At 38.2% G+C, this 19,726-nt stretch overlaps 1 protein-coding gene across 4 annotated transcripts in view; it reads right to left on the bottom strand.

Annotated features, from left to right (window-relative positions):
- drp2 (dystrophin related protein 2) overlaps nucleotides 1–19,726 on the bottom strand; it is a 208,339-nt gene that overhangs the window by 144,026 nt on the left and 44,587 nt on the right. For 2 of the 4 annotated variants that reach the window (XM_055179056.2, XM_073854363.1), the window contains exon 2: nucleotides 4,891–5,009. The exons of 1 other annotated variant lie outside the window; for it this stretch is intronic. The gene's annotated coding sequence lies outside the window, so the exon portion shown is untranslated. Of the gene's footprint in view, nucleotides 1–4,890; nucleotides 5,010–13,497; nucleotides 13,656–19,726 lie in introns of all 4 variants that reach the window. One more of the 4 variants, XM_055179058.2, reaches the window with a different exon arrangement.

Here is a 19,726-nt window from a genome sequence, read left to right on the forward strand (position 1 = left end):
CATAGACTGTAAAAAATATGGACGTGATGTAACCCATAGGTTTTTAAAGAGCTTTTTTGAAGCCAATAGTAGGCAGTGCCTGCCATCGCCATCTTGGCCATGCGTCAATGCGAATCACTCACCAATAACTGAAAATGGGTAAAGAGACGGGACATGGGTGAAGCTGAGGTGGGTGGTTGCTGAAACCACGGCCACTTCGCTCGACTGTAGTGACAGTAGTGGCAGTTCACCCATCACTCAAGTGGCCACGCCCTTAATTATGCAGAACTTTAAAGGGGTGGTTCAATGGTATGTCATGCATTCTGACTTATTAACACTGTTAAAGAGTTGTTTCCTCATGCTAAATGTAGGCAAAGTATCAAAAAAGTAGTTAAATGTGTTACAGAGTATTTCTGTGCCGAATGCACTTCGCCAGGGTTCGTACAAGTTTCGGAAAGTTTTTTTCGATTACGGGTCCAGCTGACGTTTCAGGGGTTTCTATACATATCACTTCTTTTTATGGGCACTTCCCCCGGAAAACCCCGGCCCACCCGTCAATAAGTGGGAGACGCTACAACTTACAAACATCGCATCAAGCAACTGCTTTGTTTAATTTCAATACTTAACGATGGCACGAAAGAAGAAGTGTGTTTTTGGATGTAAGGAGAAGAAAGCCAGCTGTATGAAAACAATGGATATAGTTTATTATCTGGGGTAGCAGCGGAGTTTTAGGTGTGTGTTTGATGCGCTGGTTTTCATTGAAAAGTCCCAACCGGGTCATGAATTGCATGCGGTAAGTAAGACTCTTATGTTGGAAATAGGCATGTGCATATTATATAAATGACACAAACATGTAGTGAATCATAAGTTAAACAGTGTTGTATAGTGTTGCATAACTCGTACTCGCTACTCCCGTGGTAGTAACTCCTCCTTAATTTTTTCGTACGTTAACGGAAAGATTCAGTAAAGATAATCTTTCTTTTATAAATCTGATTAAACTAAAGACTCTTCGGAGATACAAAGGATGTAATACTACTCTATAGGTACTCCAGATTAACATCAGCAATGCAGAAACAGCGTGCGTTATGTGAGCTTTAACTGTGCATTCACACCAGACGTGGTAGGGGCAGCAAAAACATGCTATTTGTGCGTAGTTGGACGCTTGAACATTTGGAGTTTACTTGCTTCATTCGCACGTGAAATTTTAGCATACAAGACATTCACACGGAAATTTGCGTCATGGGAGAGGCTTCTGCGACTCCACTCGCTTCCTGTAATCACGTCACTACTACAGTGAGCTCCTGATTGGTCACCACGGCGCAAATAATCACCAAAGTTAAAATTTTTCAAATCGTGCATCTCCTGTGGCAATTCTCAATTCGCACGGAACGTGCCATCCGCGCAGCATGTTCCACGTCTTTACACTGACTTAACATGTATATGACTTGTGCTTGCCGCCTCTTCCACATCTTGTGTGAGCGCACACAGTAAGGCTTTATATAATTTAAACATTTATAATTAAAAAAATCACCTCCTCACAGTTGTCATGAAGGGAAAATTAGCTATATAGACCAAAAACACTTTTTGTACTAGGCTGTAAACATAATATTTCCTGCTGTAAAGTTGGGCATTTTAACATGGGGGTCTATGGGAATTGGGAGCCGGCTTCTAGCAGCCAGTCGATGAATTGCAGTTTAAGTCACTTCCGTATTGGCTTCATCAGAGAGATTGGAAGGTTACCCCATGCTTTTAAGCTACAAGATCAATGCATGAATCCTCAACAGGGTGTTTCCCATGCAGTTTCAAAAACTAAGAGAGTGACGATAGAAAGACAGAAAGAGAAACAGAGAGCACATTCAGCCAGTGGCAAGGTATCTACAGACACAAGGCAAAGCTTCTTGTTCTCCCAGACATCTCGGAGGACAATAAAACTCTGATGACAGAGCTCTACATACAGAGACAAACTTCCCTCAACAGCTATAACAAAATATCACCTATTTCTAAAACAAACAAACATAAATCCTCAAACTAACCCAGCCAGTCAGCCACCCCGAACATGTCAAATACAGCTATATGCAGCATTCAGTCACCTCTTGAACGAGCACCCTGAGCTAAACATAGAGCAATCTGAAACAACCTGAATCTCTTTTCATGCCCAATCATACAGCCTTGGTGTCTCCTGCAGTGCAGATGTGTGCTTCCTCCATTTAAACCCAAGATAAGAGAAGGATTTAATGGCAGATAGGGAGTGATTGACGCAGCTCATGCAAGGTCAGTACAACTAAATGAGGGAAACGGGGTCATTCTGTCTGCGATAAAAGCTTTGTGTGTTATTGTGTGTTTGTGTATGTGTTTGTCTATGCGAGCACACTTAATCCCGTGGGTGTTACAGCAATACTTAAGCAATTACACACACTTTTAACTTAACCATTATGTTCTCCACATGGAGATGTTCTGGAGATAAGAACTATCTTTATACATTATTATACAACACAAAAAGCGACACAGCCAATTAGAAATTGGGGAGCACGCTGATTAAAACAAAGCATTTAGAAAAAGACTGTGTGCACATTGGCTGAAAAAAGTTAGGTAACATCCATTACACAATCAAACTACTTTTTGAGCGAGTAATGTGAGTAATGTACTTTTTTAATACATCTGAAACCTCATCCTTCTCCAGAGCAGAATAGTACATAGTGCTTACAATACACTGAGTGGTGCAACGTGACGAAAACAGATCACTTCCATTATAATAAACAAAGCTGTCAAGGCTGATACAGAGAAATAGTAGCTGCAAGCAAACTATTACAGGAGGCTAACATCTGTCCAGAGCAAACACGGCATAAAAGCACCATAGAAACACAAGTTGAAACACAGATGAGAGTTAACAATGGATGAGAAACCTATAAATGCTGTACATTTAGTTGTCTTTGCACATTATGCTGAGATAAATGGCATATAGTCAGACTAGGGATGCATAACGATTAATCGCGATTAATCTATAGCAGAATAAAGGTTTTTGTTCATCATATACGTATGTGTGTGAACTGTATATAATCATTTTTTATAGATAAATGCACACACATGCATGTATAAATTTAAGAAATGTTTACATGTGTAGTATACACATATATTTACAGTACAGTATGTCTAATTTATATTATATATAAATATAAATACTAAACATATAAATATAATTTTTTTTCTTCTTAAAATTATACATGCATGTGTGCATATTTATATATACATAATAATTAATATACACAGTTCACACACATATATCGTCGTTGTCTGATGAAAACCACGTATGTCCATTTTGCCAATTTTTCGATGGACTGAATGTCCAGGTTCATTACCGTATACAGTATGCTTCACATATCTAAATGGCCAATGAAAAGTTGTGAAATCATGCCATCTTATTTTCACGTATATCCATTTGGTGTCAAAGCTGTCAATCACGCCGCGTATCTCCCACCCTGTGGAAGCATCTCGCCGGTCTCGTGAAGTTTCATCGAAGCTCAGCACTGGATAGCCGAATAAGCATAGCCTGGTGAGACAATGACTTTCCTTCATCGAGGTAAATGTTTCCCCCCTGACGCCAGACGTACGTCTAGGAGTGACAAAATTACGGTAGAGGACTGTGCCAACCAAATATCTGTCTAGCATTACCATGTCAGTGTATTGATTCATTGTCCCTTCATAGTTTGCAAGATACATTTAATAAATGTATAATTAATATTAAATAAACTAAGCGTATTTAATAAACTAAGACGTAGGCTATTTAATAAACTAAGCGTATTCATCTGTCAATATAAAACGCAACTTGGCCATTCTAATTAATGATCGGAAGAGCGCGTATCGACCACCGTTACTGTAAAATATGCACGTATGTCCATTTAAACTCAATTTTAGTCAAATGTGGATTATATCATTACACTGGCAAGAATATGGTTACATGTAAAGATGCCGTACCAAGTATGACAACGCTACATTCAACTAATTTTGAAATACGGTGTTTTTTTTCACTTCCTGAAAAGTAACCGTTTTGGACATACGTGAGTTTCATCGGGCAGCGACGATATGATGTAAACAAAAACTTTTATTCTGCTATAGATTAATCGCAATTAATTGTTATGCATCCCTAAGTCAGACATAAAAAATAAAATAGTTATATGTGAAATCTAATTATGAGAAGAGAAGAATCAAAGCTTAATTTCACTATAATTTTATCTTAGATATGCCCTTAGTCAATATTAAAGATAACAAAGTTATATTTTCACAGAATGTTCTTTACATTATGCACAATATTTTTATGTAAAAAACAAAGTTTTCACAGACTGGGTCACATATTATCTTTATATCTAATATATTAAGTGACTTTCCCCAACCCTGAAAAGTTGACCATAAACAGAGTTAAGCAAGGCAAAGTTTGCAAAAAGTGAAAGAGAAGAAAGTAGTATCTTTAAAAACCACAAGTAGAAAAACAAAGGCAATCTCATGAGGCTCTTTATATTAAGCTTAAACACCAAAAGTTATTGGCTCATTCACAAAGATATATTCTTCTAAAGAGCATACAGTACTTAAAATACTGTACTTTGAAAACTCACAGGGGAACCTGACATTAACCAAGCTGACACCTCTGAAACGGCTAATATCCCTTACAGTCATTTAGCTTTGGAAAGATGCAAGAACAAAAACAACAAAAAGAAAACTCTGATCACCTCCTTGGAGATTGGAGCTGTCTCACTGGCATGCTGGTCTGGAGCAACCTCAATTTGGAAAGCCTCATTGCGGACTCCAGATTAACAGAAGTATAGACTAAAAGCCTAAAAACAAGCCCATGTCTGATCTCCTCTCACCCTACTGTATGTCAAAGGAAGGCGGCTACAATGTGCACTTGAAAATAATTACCCGGCTGTGAGGACGTGATTGACGTGGCGGCAGGTTCTTGGAGTCTGAGGCCGTGTGGAGAGGGGATGGACACCAGATGCCAGCCAGAGGACACAGTGGCAATTCACGTATCCTGGGACCTACAAGAAGAAGAGGATCATATCGTCACCCTTCTGCCGAAGAGAAAATCTGATTAGAGACTAAAGAAAACAGACAGACACACAGCTGCTCTTTGCTTTCCATGCAAGCCCTTGTTGGATGTTGGTCGAATGCCAGGCAAATACCACATAGGCAAATCGAATGGTACTCTTAGCCACTGCAGCCAAGGATACCGAGCTCTTCTTCCTCTGTGCTCGACATGAGGCTGTAAGCCCGGGCCTTTTGGTTGCACTTTTTTGGCTAATCAGAGGAGACTTGCTTATCAGGGGACAGCACGTTCTCTCCACACAATCCCAATAGCCAGTCGAGCTCATACGTGGCCGATGGCGGGGAAAGAGGGGTAGACGAAGAGGGAATGCCAATAAGAGTCGTCAGCCAAGCCGAGATTTCATTACTTCCTGGACAAGCTCTCGAGCCGCAAACAGCTTCAGGCTTGGCCTGAGGTCTGGCACCTGTGCGGCTACGAAAGCAGAGTTCCTCTTTAATCTCCAAAGTCTTTTTATGCGACTGACCTTTGCGGGTGTCGATGGGCACAAATCCTATTTTGATAGCTGTTAAGACAACCGGGCTGGCATAGGGTTGATAGGACAGAGATCCAGCTATGACTGGAAGTAATTGTGCATCACTCACCCACAAATCTGCCTGCTCAAAGTACATAGGTGAGCAAAAAAAGGAAAACTTCAAAACAGTCCCATAAAAGTTTTATGTTCAGCTGGCAGGTAGTTTTACTAGCCAAGGCAATGAGATGAGCTATTTCAGAGTTGTAGCAAGCATGCATAATTTACATTATAGTTAAGAGTACACGTGTAAGTCTCTCTGTATTTACTGGTGTTCCTCAGTCATGTACACAAAGGTATGGTGTTGCTTATATGTGTCGAAGTGAGTCGGAAGGTATTGGAAAAACACAGGCCAAATAAATGAAGAAACCTGGGAGTTTCTGCTTCCCCACTTCTGACTGACAAGCAACAAGAAGCCATTAATTTTAACATCCACCAGGAACAAAAATCAATGAACCTCTTTTATGAGCGTTTTTTACAATACGGTTTCTGAAGTCTTGCACATTTTCCAAAACAGCACTGAAATTTTGCTGTTTAAGTGTGATCTAGTTTATTCGAGATTGCAGCACTTACTTTTATTTTGAAATAATGATGCAAACAAGAGGTGTTTACATTGTTAAGTATGTGTTTGACTACTGTCGTAAAACACATCAATAAATACAGCTGGTTGGTCATATCTTTTTATTATATCTGATTATTGATATGATTTTTTTTTACTGTAGTGGTTTCCTGTATCCCAATAAGGCTTTGCATTAGAAACAAAATAAGAGTGTCTGAAAATACAAAAATGTAAATATACTTTAAGGAAAGTTCTTTAAAGGGGCCATGGCATGAAAATCTGACTGTTTACATGTTTAAGTGCTATGATTGGGCCCCCAGTGCTTCTATCAACCTAGAAAATGTGAAAAAGATCAACCCAGTAACTTAGTTTTGGTAAACCATTCTCTACAAGCACATGAAAAAATAGGTAGTTGAAATTTGGCTCTCCTTATAATGTCAGAAGTAGCTCTTATTATAATAATACCACCCCTTAATCTGCACTATCCAACCACAGCACTGCCATTTAGTGCAGAGAAAAGCACAATTGAGTTTTAATTGCAACAAACCACCATCATTGTGATCAGTGTTTGAATTTCATCAGCTCATTTGCATTTTAAAGGACACACCCAAAACGGCACATTTTTGCACACACCTACAAAGTGGCAATTTTAACATGCTATAATAAATTATTTATATTGTATTTTGAGCTAAAACTTCACATATGTGCTCTGGGGACACCAAAGATTTATTTGACATCTTAAAAAAGTCTTGTGCCATGGCCCCTTTAAATTTCTCACATAAGGCAATGGCTTCCTAATAGTTCTGTTTTGTTTTATTGCATCTTCAGTCCACATTCATTGTATAAAATGACCATCACAGTCTTGGAAAGGTATACACATTATGGTAAGTATTGCAAATGATAACAAAATTTTCATCTCTTGGCAAACTATTTCTTTAGCACACAGTGTTTGCCTCAGAAATCCAACTCCGCTCCATTCCAGCCGAAATGAGAGCATTTTAAAACCCATCTACGCTTTCTCACCAACAGAAAGCCTCAGGTGGTTTGAAAGAGCGTCTTGGCGATAAGTGGCGAAGTGATGGAGATGAAAAGAAAAATAGATATAAAGAAAGACAAAGAGAGATATTGTGTTAAAGTCACTATAGTGATAAACACTCAGGCTGTGTTTTGGCCTCTACCAAACTGTGTCACAAAGGACCAAGAGCATTTAGTCACAAACTGCACAAACAGAACGCTTGTCACTTTAAGTAGGGCACCATGGTGAAGTGCATTTACCACACAACATAATCCATCATTCACCATGTTAACTCTTCTGTCATTTCCTCTGTCCCCTGATAATGAAACATTTTGTCACTAGCAATCGGGAGCATTCATTCAGATAAACTTCAAGATGGCTTTGGGACCATAAAATGATTTTTTGATGATGGGTCAAATCACTTTTTACAGTGGAGACTGTCAGAAAGTGGGCCTTGCAGTGAACATACAGGCTTATGGGCGTTTCACAAGGTACTTAGTAAATTAAACTTTACATTGTAAATGAAGGCTATACCTTAATGCACTACTGTTACGTCCAACATCATTCTATGCTGTGTAGAAACCAAAAATGCTTTCCTCAATCAAGATTACTGGTGGGATTTATTTTAGCAGCATGCGAATTCTCTTCTTGAATTTAATTTTTCAACTTGAGCGGAAGACGTGTTTGAGGCAAATAACACACATTTGCGGCAATAACAAAGCCCAATTTGCATCATTCGCATTGCCCCACGCGGATTTGCATCTTTACATTGATGTTGTATCTTTACATTGATGTTGTATGTAATCTACTTACGCAAATAATTAATCCACACCACAGAATTAAAAGACAGTGGTGCTGCCTCTTTTTGTTGTCGGACTTCTCTGCTTGTGATCACCATGTTGTGTGTGTGCACGAATGAAATCTGACACCAGCATTGCAAGTGACTGGATATCAACTCGCTGTAAAGGGCTCGTTATAGTTGTGCGTAGGTCCTATGGCATAGCCTCGACGGCGTAGGTTCCGCGTTGGTTTTCATTTATACTTTTACGTTGTCGTCCGCGTCGACGTGCAAACACACGCGCAGACCGCTGGTAGGCAGTAACCCTGCGTGCAACCACAGTAGCAGCGTGACCATCAATGAAGAAGAAGCTTGGCAAGTTAACCCACAAACGCAGAAGAAACAGCAACTTGATGTGTATGTTTTGAGAAGACCAGCAATGATGGAAGTAAATAAACAGTGACTTTTGTTGCAGTTTAAGTTAAATCACTCCTCAACTTGGCTCGTCTTTGTTTTCACTGTTCCAAACGGAAATACCTACGACGCAGTTTTTTTACCCGACGGGAGGGGATCTGGTGGAGCAATCACAGCGCTTGCGGTCCCCGTAGATCTGAGGCGCTGTTAAAAATTTTGCAAGGTGCACGTCAGGCTACGCAAAGCTACGCACAGGCTTCGGATAGCCTACGCCGTAGCTACGGCGTAAAACTTACACATGACTATAAAACGGGCTTAAGGTGTTTAAGTTATATTCCAGCGCAAAGATCATGCGGATGCGCATACAGTAACCGAAGTGCAGGGAATATAAAACGGACAGATTTGGTGGATAAACCCACAAACCGCAATTTACATGCACGTATTGGACAGTAGGGGTCGAACCGAAAGGTTCAATATCATATTTAGAATTGTGGCATCCCTATTATCCACCAGATGGCCAACTTATAAAACCCAGAAGCAACCCCTTATGGCAAACAGTAAGAACTCCGTGCATGGTTTGTTCATCGCTCTGAATCTGATCTCCATCAAAAGTAGTTATGGGAGAAACGAAATCTTGCCGTGTTTTATCCTAATCCTTCACCCAAACCCAACTCTAAACACAAAATTTCACACGATTGTAGGATGTATTTGGATCTCATTTAGCCAGAGCCGCTGTTTTCATCCTAATAATCCTACCTCCAAATCTAATCCTAAACTTTTCGGCATTTGCTGTATCCCTTCTAGACAAAGCCCACGGCGGCAGCTCGCAAATTAAAGAGCCCTGCCAGACTGGCTGTCTTTAAAAATAAATAAATTGCTTTCTGCATTCGCGTTGTTCACTAATTTATAAATAAATCGCCTAAATATCAATTTCCCCATGGGTTTAGGTTTATGCACACATAGATTTAAATCAACAGATGATGATTAGGCTACGTCTCTGTTTTGAGAAATAATAATAAAATAAATAAGCCTACACGAAATATGTTACACTTAAATAATTATCAGATTGACAAAACGAATAAAAAAAGTATTTAAGTTTCTGTTCTTTTTTTGTGACGCGCTGTAAAACCAAAGCAACAGAAAGCACGTCATGTTTTTAAGGATTTTAAATAAGCACAACGTTTTCTCCTTATTGTGAGTTTACACAAATAAAAATACAACATTTACAGTTTCTAATGTTGTTTTACTTTTATCTGTATGACAATAAATGTAGGGTAATTTAAGGTTCAAGGTCATCACGCGTATGCTGTTCACCGGCGCATATACACGGACGCAGTGCAGGGCTGCGAGACATGATTAAACTTTCGATTTAACATATTACAAGTTTTTTGGAAATTCATTTGGAATCACTATACTCATATTATCAACTTATCGGGCCATTAGTTATTCAGAATATAGACTATAAGCGCAGCGTGCTGCTGACCGCTCAACTGTTAATCTACAAACTCACAAAGTTTCACATTTAATGACGAGATATTTGACCCAAAAAAAAGCTAAATACTGAATACTACTTATATGGAAATGCAAGACATTAATAGTCAAATCTGTTTGTAAGGAAACTTACATTATTCCCGTGGGAAGAGAAGGACGTTGGTAATTAAAACTTGAGGCAGACGGTGAGACGGTTTCATCTGTTTTCAGACAGCAGGGTCGGGGTACCCGCGGGTGAAACGCATATATTTGATGTATATTAATGTGTCATTTGCGTTGTAGATGCAGGTCGGGACTCAATAAATAAGAGTTAACTGCGGGTCTAACATCCAAGACCAAAATTCGACTCGATTCCGATAGATAGCAGTTTTTAAATGGTCCTGGGCTTATTTGTGTTTAAGCTCTGTCTGAAGACCCTTAAAGGTTTATATTTAACTGCGTGATTTGCGGTGTGATCGGGTCAGGGTCTTTATGTCAAACGGGCCGAGTGTGGACTAAATTGCTGCTGATGTCGGATAACTGGTCGGGTGTTCCGTCAATCACTGCGGTGCGGATTATCAAACAGGATTGTGCGTGACTTTGCAACAGCTCTGTAACGTTAAACATGAGCATGAACTTGCACACTACATTAAAACTACAATGAAATATCCGTACGAAGCTATAAAACGTATTTTTTAAGAAAAAATATAAGGAAAAGTAAATGACAGCATGAATATTATAAAAAATACATGTTAGTTTACTGTAAACTATATTCTACATTTAAAAAAATAATGTAAATTTTTAATCATCATGGGCGCCCCCTGCCGCCACAGCTGGAAAAAATCCTAGAGGAAACACTGTAATCATATTAGATTGTGATCAACTCCTTCTAGTGGTTAATCATTGTATTTTTGAAACGTTTCGAAACAGTTATGATGTAATGAAGCCTCGTTTGCTAAAATCACATGACTTGGCCAGTTTGAAACACGCTCCGAACCAATGATTCGAAACAAAAGATTCATAAAGGTTTCGAAGCCTCATGAAGCAATGTTTCGAAAGTGACTATCACTAATCAAAAGTCCTTCATAAAAATGCAATTATCCCTGCTTTTAACTCAAAATTCGGTATTTACTATAAGTCGCTCCGGAGTATAAGTCGCATCAAAAATGCGTCATGAAGACAAAAAACTATATTAGTCGCAATTGACTACACAGCATTTAATTAGAAAATTATTTCACAAAATCCACAGCATTTAATTAGAAAATTATTTCACAAAATCCAAGCCGAGGAACAGACATTTAATCCGGAAAGCAATTTATTCAACTAAACAATAGCACACAGAACAGCAAGCTGAATAAATGTCTGTACATTAACGTAACATTATCAGTTATTTACACGATACATAATAGCAGAAAGAACATACCTGGAAGGCTGAATAGGCTAAATGAACCGAAAAAGCCAACAAGCATCGAGTTTGCAGGCACGTCATCCCACATCACTGAATTCATCGAATTACATAAATACAGGAGAAGCATATAGTGGACTCTCAAGGCTGTAGACGGTAATGTTGTCTCTTGGTTCGTATGTCAAAATTAATTCTTACTGACTTATAAGTCGCACCTGACTAGAAGTCGCAGGACCAGCCAAACTATGAAAAAAGTGTGACTTATAGTCCAGAAAATACTGTACTAGGGATGCACTGATATGGAAATTTTGGCCGATACCGATAACTCTTTATATTTGGGGGCCGATAACCGATATATATATAGGCCGATAAATATTCATATTATTTTCACAATGAAAAACTCCCAGACCGCGGACATTTTGTCTTTGCGCTAGACTAGCATACTCTTCTTAAGCCCGCAACACGTGTCATCTTCGTGCTATGTCACAGAAAGCACCAATCAAAACTTCACATGGCCAGCAGTGAGCAAGTGAAGTGGTTCAACAAACCAAAATAATCCATCATTTATCGGCTTTCATTTATTGGCCTAATTTTGCTATCAGACAGATAGCGATAATATTAAAAATAAGCAGTTATCGGCCGATAACGATATGTCGGCCGATATATCGTGCATCCCTTTACTGTACCCATATCTGAGAGGTGATAAAAAGAGAACAAATGAAGGTAGGATAGGATGAAACCTTTTTTGTTGTTTGAAAGCAGGGGGTCTGTTCTTTCATTTGATATATTGTATGTTTATATATTTAAAGAAGAATGTTTTCTGGAAGGCTTTCAACTTTTGAATGAAAATCATAAAAAATGCTGGCGCTGGCTGGCAACTTGAATGTCTGGCAACTTGGGTGGATTAATTTCAATGTACATTATGACTTACTTTAATGCTTAATAAAGCCCCTAAGTATCAGCAGGAAGGTACAGGCAACTAGATAATTTAACTGGAAACCAATTTAAAAGGCTAATTAAAATCTCATTGCGATTTCATTATTTGCAGTATAGATTTTTTGCAGCTGTATCAAAATTGGTACAAAGAATAATGAAACTTCACTGGTACTGATATCTTGTAGACACAAATTAATTAGAACAACCCAGTGTGAGCATGAGCAATCCCACTATCTCAGAGAGAAACACAGACAGGCCACAATGTGTATTTATGTCAGCAAAAAATATATTGAGATATGCAAAAATAAAACAGAGCAGCAGTTAGAGAGGAAGAGGGAGGTGGGCTGATGGAACAGAGAGTGCAGCTCAAGTAAAACCTCCTGCTACTTTCACCTACACATAACAGCATCAGCGTCCCCAAGGTTACCATCTGCCTCTCAGCATCCACACTTAATCACTGCACAGCCTCTTACACTCATTTCCTGTCTTTGTCGGGGAAGGCTGCACCTAACAGAGAGGATTTTTCAAAGTGCTGATACAAACAATGGCTGTCTTACTCATTACAACAAACCAAGGTCTCTACACAGTCTCTCTTATTCGCTTTGTTTTAACTGGACACCAGCACACTGGCATCAATTCATGAAAAGCTTAAAAGGCTAATGAATTGAAAATGACAACGTTCATGGCAGAAAGGATATTATAGCACACCAGAACTGTTTATTTTGTTAAGTAATTATAATTTTGATTTATAGTCTGGTGCTTAAAGAAATACACTACAATATAGATAATATAACATTCGACCCAATGACATTTCACAAAGTCTAAGCTATTTTGGGTTCGAATAGAGCATTTTTTTTTAATCATCGCCCGCCCAATGTCTCTGAAAATAATGGTGCAGAATTCCCTCCAGGTCTGGCTGCATCCTCCATTCCAAGTTATATCTGTTATCAGTTTCCAGAGAAAATAACTTATGTGCATGTTTATCACCATGAGACCTCTAAAGTCAAGCTATCCCCAATAAAACTGTTGCACAGGAACTGACAGCCCACATTACACTGTTTACAGCAGTGGTAAAATGTTATTTATATGTCCTATACATAACTATATAAGTTCTCCTGCATTAACATACACCCACATCATCACATATATATTCCCAAGTATGACTTTTAATGAGACTTCTCAAAGAGTATTACCACAAATAGTGGTTATTACCCATCATGCATTATGCTTGACAGAGACTGACCATTAAATACAAGGCACACATTCACATGCTGTCTTTGCCACGCTCTTCATCCACATGCAATATGTACGTAATAACTCATGCTTTGCACTCACAGATGGAGCCACACCAGAGGGGGTTAAGTGAGCTAAGCCAGAGGTGCGACCTGCCCGGCATACAGTACACACACACTTCTCCCACAATTCCTCTGGTATCAGCCTGCCAGGGTACAGATTTATACCAATCTCCACTGTACAAAGCACGTTACGGTACGCTGCACCCAAAAAGAGAAAAACATGAAAAGTTTGGCAGAGCTGGGAAATGAAAGATTATATGAAAGATTAGAACGCTAGCTTTATCATCTCAGATTTGCTCAACCTTTACAAGCTCTGATGTCTCTATAACAATATTGCGGAGGATGATGGTAAGATAGGCTATCAACTCAATGCTCTTTGCATTATTGCCAACTGGAGCATGGTGAAGGACAATAGTCAATTCGATCATGTTGATATTCTCATCTGAAGGCTGTGAAACTCAATTGCAAATGTTAATGGGCATTATTGAATCATAATGGTGCCATGCTGTGTCATTAAAATTTAAGCCGCTCCATCTTTGAAACCAGTTTCCACAAATGCTGGTGTGTAATGTGAATTTAATTTCATTGATAAGCTTCTTTATATAGCAGATGTATGGCGATGTAATGTTTTAAATAATAAAGTCCAACCCAACTGTTTTCTGAAACAGCAACTTCCCCTTAACTCTTTTCCTGCCAGCATTTTTCACGATTTTCACAAAAGTTTAATGTTTCTCCCAGAAAATGCTCTTATTTTCTTTTAATTGATATTTTAAATTCATGTATCTTTGATTTTTGTTTTCGCATTTCTATGTAAAGCACTTTGAATGACCTTTGTGTATGAAATGTGCTATACAAATAAACTTGCCTTGCCTTCTTTAAATATATAAACATACAATATATTAAATTAAAGAACAGACACTCTGCTTTAAAAAAAAACGGTTTAGTTTTCTTTTTATCACCTCTCAAATATGGGTTGGTTTCTTCAAAAACACAAAATTTTGAGCAAAAGCTGAGATAATTCAATTTTTGTAAAGGACTTTTGATAGAGATCAGATGCAGAGCGATCCTCAAAACTTGGACGGACATACAGCTGTTTGCCCTAGGGCGAAATTCCAGGTTTTATAAGTTGCGAAAGTGTGTCCACCTGGTGGACAATATCGTATTGCGGATTGACGAGATAACTCGTCAATGGCGGGGAAAGAGTTAAAATCTCTAAAAAATCTAATTTGAATATGCAAAATATTAAGCTCACCTAGTTAATTTCCATATTGCCATATAGCCATTCACATTATAAAAATAATGTTAACGATAACTATATTAGCGTCCACACCACTGGACGATAACGATAACTTTATGCTAATTCACTAACAAGGCACAGTACTCGCGCAAGCCATTACCTTCAATTGCATTAACTATTATTGCATGTTTTTTGTAATAACAGCGCTTGTATTGTTCACGTCATTAAATGTATAAATATGCTGTTGCATTTACACAGCGGCTATTACCAGCAAATGTCCTCAACATCCCGCGTTTGCGTAACTATAAACTGTGAATATAGTAGTTTGTGTAATCTAATATCTTCGCTTTTGGCGTAGTCAGTGTAGTAGAATAAAAAGCATTAGATAGTCAATTTCACAGCAACTGCATCAGCACTGGATACCTGAGGTAATTTTATGTTATAGACCTCAGCAATGAGCTTCTCCATTATGTCATCTGTCATATCAAATGTGTGTGGACTTGAAGCAGGGTTCCCACACCTTAGTTAACTTCAAATTCAAGGACCTTTAAAGAACTTTCCAGGTCCAATACCCTCAAATTCAAGGACTAAATGTTGTGACACATTTCAAGTGAGAGCAAGGTTACATCGTGTTACCTTTTAAGATACATTGTTACAGTTCCCTTTCGAGGGAACTCGCTCTGCGTCACTGCGGTGACACTTTGGGGACGCCTCCAGGGGTACGTGCGTCTGAATGTGTATATCAAATTCAACCAATGGTGAGGCTTAACGACAAAGACAGGGTGAAGCGGGAGCCAGGAAGTATATAGCTATCTGAAATATTGCCAAAGACGGTGTTACAGGGATGCAGAAAATATGGCAAGAGAGACGCAGCATCTCATTCCCTTTTCAGGGAACAACAGTTACATACGTAACCCAAGACATTTTCATGTGTCAAACACAACTATGCAAAAAGCACTTTGGTATGAATCAACATTCGCATACAGAAGATATACAGTTTAGCATGTGTGCTTAAAAGTCTCGAATTTTTATGATATTATCCTACACTACACAGGAAATAATATGGATTTTTTTCCAGAAAACTTCTTGTATAAAAAAGATTCAATCACTTTCAATGACCTGTATCTATCTATGTATGTATGTATATTTTCAAAAACTTCCCAGGGCCTTGAATTTTTTCCCCCAGATTCACAAACTTTCAAGGACCCGTGGGAACCCTGTTGAAGTTCAAAAAGATTTAATGCTGTCAATAGTTTATCGTTCACCAGTTGAAAAAAAATTTTGTTCAAAAAGTGATACCATCAATATTATATATTGTATCTTGATCCTTATTGTTCTTTAATATAAAATATTTTTAAAACTATATTTTTTATGGTAGTTTTCATTATGTGAATGGCCCTTGTATGACATAAACAACAAGTGTTCCAGAAACTCTTCCAAGTTTCAACCATTAAGTACAGGCGCATCGCAGAGCTGTTCATTTTGTCAAGTCTCTTCACCAAAATGGGTTTCAACTGAGTTTCTGTAAAAAACAGCTTTTATCAGCTGGTCTTTAAGCATAGAGGCTGATGCCTGCTATTTCGTATATCCAAAACCATGCCACCAAAACTGTAGATATGGGGCAAGAGTGATCCACTTCTGTTTGTATACAGCCCTTATAATCAGACTTGTATTCACACTTTCTTTTTCCCTAATGGAGTTTTGCTGGACTCTGTGAGATTGTTCTTTCTTTTAGGTCGATGGGAATACATCAAGCTCATATTCTGGGTGATATTGATCTAGACTAGTCAATACTGCCTTTTGCAAGATAAACACCAAACCATACCAAAACATGCAGGAAACTGATATATTTGTTAGGCGGGCCACCTTGGGTGGTAACGTCCAAATCCTTTAATAATTAAAGAGCTAAAATCTAAAAAGACATGGTATGCAAAAGCAATCCTAAAGGGCATCTTTAGGTGTGAGGGGGCTGAGAGAGCGAGACAAAGTGCTTAGCCGGCACTTATATTAACGGAAAAGGTCTCCAATAAAGATCAAGGTACTGTGTAACCAAAATTATTACTGTAAATGTATCTTTAGTATATGTGAATTATAATCGTATTGACTTTGCTAAAATTGTGTGAGAATCAAAGCCTGGAATGAACTCTAAAAATCCATAAATCAGCTGTGTTCAGTGTTATTCTGCTTGGAAGAAAGGCTCTGTCTTCATTCATCTAAAGTCTTTGGACCATCTGACAACACACATGGCACAGCTTCTTTAATGATGAGCTGATGTCTTAAAGCCAAAAAACTTCATTGATCACTGAAAATCTATCTGTACCAGTAGAATGATAAAAACAGGGCATTATATGATGAAAATAACATTATAACGTGACAAGAGAGGAACATATCTAACAAACCTTCATACTATTTGTACAGTTAGTAACACTAATGTAAATCTTATGAATAATTTGCAATAATACCATGTATTCTATAGGCATATGTTCAAAAAGTCTCTGTAAAGTGAAGTCAATCTTAAAAACTGTTTCTAAACACATAATAAATGCTATTATTAGTATTGCTGAAACACAGCAAAAAGACTGTATACTATTTAGTACTGAATTGCAGAGTCAGACCGTTCAACAGTTTTTCCACTATTTCTTTCTGTAGGATTACTTGGGCAGGGTTAAAACGGTGGCTTAATGATGCACTTGAGCCACAGGGCATGGCAACGCCCCTGATATAACTGTGAGTATCTACAGACCAGAGATGTTCACAAGTCTCTGAGCTCGAGTCCGAGTCAAGTCTGAAGTCTTTGAGCTCGAGTCCAAGTCAAGTCTGAAGTCTCTGGGCTCGAGTCCAAGTCAAGTCTCAAGTCTCGTTGTAACAAATAAAACTCTAATAACAAATAAAGAAATTATAAACATTTATAAAAAAGAACATACACTGAAAAAAATGAATCATTGAATTTAATCAATTCTTCCAAGGTAAGTGGTTGCAATCAATCCACTTAAGCTACATTTAAACAAAAAAGATTAGTAAAGCAAAGTAAAATATAAAACTTTTGTTTAAATGTAGCTTAAATAAATTGATTGCAACCACTTACCTTAAAAAAATTGATTAAATTCAATGAATCATTTTTTTCAGTGTAGTTGCACATTAAGTAAGGTCTAAAATTAGCATTATGTACATAAATTAAATTAAATGGATAATAACACTGTCTTTATTGTACAAATTAAATATTATTATTATTATTTTTGAGCAATAGAAGTGTTTGTCTTGTTGTTTGATTAACATAAATGACACAGACTTAAGTAGGTTAATTGAGGTTACTGTCTCTTTATTAAGAACAAATAAGCCCAGACTGGTTTCTGACTGGTTTCTTAAGACATAAACAAAAATGTTTTTATTAGAAAAAGAATACTATGAGATCATTTTGCGTGTATGTATGTGCCTTGTCCAGAAAAGAAAGATTTTAGGTTGGCTTAACTTTTGAAACACTTCTCTCTGTATGTACACTACTGAGGGCACTAAACGCTTGCTCAAACACAGGCGGAGCGCTTCAGGAAGAAGATGCAGCAGTCACTTCACATAAAAACGTTACGTTGTTTTTCATTGCTCTATTCAGCAAATGTATGTTAATGGACTACACTGTATGACACAAAGTAGCGCAACTCTGGACCTGACTGGAGCTGGTCCGGACACACTTAACCGCATGTGCGTACAGAAATCTGCTCACTTGAGCACCTTTTTGCGGTTAAATTGTTAAACCATTTAAACAATTGCAAGCCTTAGAAACAATGATAAACGTACCCTATTTAAATTGCATATTAATTCGCAAATCGCATGCGAGCCGAACCGCGGATCCGTCACAGCCATAGCTGCCAACTCTCACGCATTCACCGTGAGACTCACACAATTGACCCCATTCTCACGCTCTCACGCCACACATCCATTTTCTCACGCAGGCTCGTGCCCACCATTGAGATTCCCATTGAGTTTACTAAAAGACATTAAATAATTGCCTAATATACCTAACTGTAAAACGCCTATCTCTATCTGGCGTGCCTCAAACAGCATAAAGCGGTCGTCAAAGTCAAAATGATGGGAAGGCCAATCAAATCAAAGAAGGTGGAGTTATTGTTTACAGATGCCGAAGCGCCAGCTACAAACCACAGAGAGCGAGTGCGCGGCTGCGAGATGGTGAAAGAACAATGCATGATGTAAGTAGCTAAACCAGTGCTCGCAGTAGCCTACTGACACTTTTATATTTAACGAACCTTCACTGTCTTAGGTGCCACCACTTCTCATGTTGCTGGTACTTTGCTGCAAAGAGTCAAAGAGCATTTTACTTTATGTGGCGCTGCGCAGGAAGTTCGGCAGCGAGGACATCAGAGTACCGCGAGAGCAATGCGAAATGTTACAAAAGGGTCCGCCTTTACCTTTCCTCTCGCGTTACTCTGATGTCATACGCCGATCAGTCAGCTCCGCACCAGTCGAACACACAAAGCGTCAAGGTCTGGATGAAAAGCAGAGAATTGCCCGGATTCCACGCACGCAGATACCCTCAGAAAACAGCAATTTTAATCAACCATCACTCGCGTGTGTATGTTTACAAGCAGTACAAGCCTGCGTGATGTTTGCTGTGACAGGTTTTAATAAAAGAGAAAAAAGTCAATTGACATCTTAAACAATAATATATACAAAATATAATTATACAGTATCCTGTATGGCCTTGACATACACATTATCTGTTGCTTTAGTTTAATATAAAGTACTCATTTGGATTATTTGATTGTGACAGTCCCTCTATCACCAATCACAAATCATCACTTTACGCTCCTCTTTCTCAGTGGATAAACTGAATCAAAGCTGCTGTTATCTGCAGTTATACATTTTACAGAGACCAGTATTCATTAGATTTTAAGAACTTTTTTGGAAGGAACTTTTATCAGAAGGAAAGCATAATAGAATTTTATAAAATAATGGTAAAGACTCTAATCTCAGGCATTTAAACTCAGTAAAAGCTTTCATTTCAATTTAATTTCTAAAA

This window comes from Misgurnus anguillicaudatus, chromosome 16, assembly GCF_027580225.2.
Source record: "Misgurnus anguillicaudatus chromosome 16, ASM2758022v2, whole genome shotgun sequence".
NCBI classification, from domain to species: domain Eukaryota; kingdom Metazoa; phylum Chordata; class Actinopteri; order Cypriniformes; family Cobitidae; genus Misgurnus; species Misgurnus anguillicaudatus.